Source organism: Callospermophilus lateralis, chromosome 12 (genome assembly GCF_048772815.1).
Source record: "Callospermophilus lateralis isolate mCalLat2 chromosome 12, mCalLat2.hap1, whole genome shotgun sequence".
NCBI classification, from domain to species: domain Eukaryota; kingdom Metazoa; phylum Chordata; class Mammalia; order Rodentia; family Sciuridae; genus Callospermophilus; species Callospermophilus lateralis.
Window position 1 is genome coordinate 458,160 of NC_135316.1, and position 2,015 is coordinate 460,174.

The window sequence follows — 2,015 nt, forward strand, 5'->3', positions numbered from 1 at the left end:
AGCCACATCTCTATCCCCTGAAGATTCTTCTAGATCTCTCTATGTACAGTCACATCATTTGTGACTCCTAATGGTTTTGCTTCTTTTCAATTATTGTACTCTCCTCCCCCCTTTTTGGCACTGGGGATTGACACAGGGGCAGTTTACCACTGAGCTACATCCCCAGCCCTTTTCATTTTTAATTTTAAGACAAGATCTCACTGCCAAGGCTGGTCTCAAACTTGTGATCCTCCTGTCTCAGCCTCCCAAGTGGCTGGGATTATAGCTATGTGTCATCATGCCCAAAAGTTATTGTACCTTTTATTTGTTTTTCTTATTTACTGCTCTGGCTTGGATTCCCAGAGCATAAAAGTGGTGATAATGGGCATTCTTGATTCTTGTATTGAATTTTTTTTTAGCTTTCCTCTAGTCAGTTTTAATGAATGGTAGTTATTGTATAATATGTTATACAAGTTCAGGGTGAAGATTTTCTAATAAATCTTCTCTAACACTAAAATTGCTTCTTTTTCATAGCATCCAAAGGTCTACTCTGAGATGGGAGAAGACTAGGCCCTGAGTTTCTTGGAAGAAATCTTTTTTTTTAGAAAATTTTTTAAATATTTATTTTTTAGTTTTCGGCGGACATAACATATTTGTATGTGGTGCTGAGGATCGAACCCGGGCCGCACGCATGCCAGGCGAGCGCACTACCACTTGAGCCACATCTCCAGCCCAGAAATCTTACCTCTTTACAAAGAGATAGCACAGGGAGAGCCAGTTCTAGACCCAAAGAAGGTTTTATAGGCAATAAACATGCAGTTCTATTCTAAAAAATGAACTACTTTTTAATTCCCAGGTAATTTTCAAAAGTGCAGTGGTTTATGAGGTTTTTTGTTTGTGTGTGTGGCAGAGGGCCTTGGGCTCCTCTGGGAACCTTTCCTCTCCCTCTACCAACAATGGCAGTGAGCCAGGGCTCAGTTGGCCTTGGCCCTCTTGTACGAGTTGTGCTTCTTGATCACAGGGCCCTTGTTGTGAAAGGCCTGCAGAAGCCTGTGTGACAGCTTCTCCAGCATCAGCACTTATTCTCTCCATTATTCAGTGATCATCCATTACATGGCTAGGAAGCAATAACACTAGTTGGCTAGGGGCAAGGGGACCTGGTAGAATGGCAACCCTTAAGGATGGTACCAGCCCAGTCACAGACTCATTGTTTTTTAGTGCTTGATGGAAGATGGTTTAGGGGTCGTGTTTGATGTTTGCTTGTTCCTCTCCAGAAGTAGCATTGTACTTCTCAAACTGCTTGCTTTTTACAGATTCCAGAGTCTGGTTCATGAGGGATCTGGCCAGTACTTTGTTTCCTCTTTTTATCATCATATTGGTGAATTTACTGATCACTACATCTTCAAACACAGTTTGTTTTTGTCATTGGGGCAGTGTTGATGAGCTGAATTTTCTTGAGCTCCTGGTCATATTTCTCCTGCTCAGTGAGCTCAGTCACAGGCTTGTGGTAATGTTCTTTGTCAATTAGGGATTCCCCAAATTCAGGACCACAGTGGCTCCACATTACCTGGGTTTGCCTTAGAAGTGGACAGACAGTACACTGCATGCCTAGTGTCAGGCCCAATCAGCCTCACAGAGACTTCAGTGTGGGGCTCTTGTATTATTCTTTTTTTTTGTTTGTTTGTTTTAAAGAGAGAGAGAAAGAATTTTTTAATATTTATTTTTCAGTTTTTTCGGCGGACACAACATCTTTGTTTGTACATGGTGCTGAGGATCGAACCTGGGCCGCACGCATGCCAGGCAAGCGCGCCACCGCTTGAGCCACATCCCCAGCCCTTGTATTATTCTTGATCTAAAAGGAAAAGCTTTCCAAAGTTCAATTTACTGCAGATTATTATATTTTAAAATATATATCCCTCTGTCAGGTTAGGGGAGTTCCCTTCTGTTTCTTGTTCAATAAGTGTTTTCATCATGAATGGATTTCATTGTGAATGGATGTTTAATTATTCTGTTTATTTTGTAGATCTTGGAAGTGA

General features: G+C 41.5%; 1 pseudogene; it reads right to left on the reverse strand.

Moving 5' to 3' along the window:
* Positions 1-926: 926 nt before the first annotated feature.
* On the reverse strand, positions 927-1,603 carry LOC143388586 (small ribosomal subunit protein uS7m pseudogene; annotated as a pseudogene).
* Between the last annotated feature and the right edge of the window lie 412 nt (positions 1,604-2,015).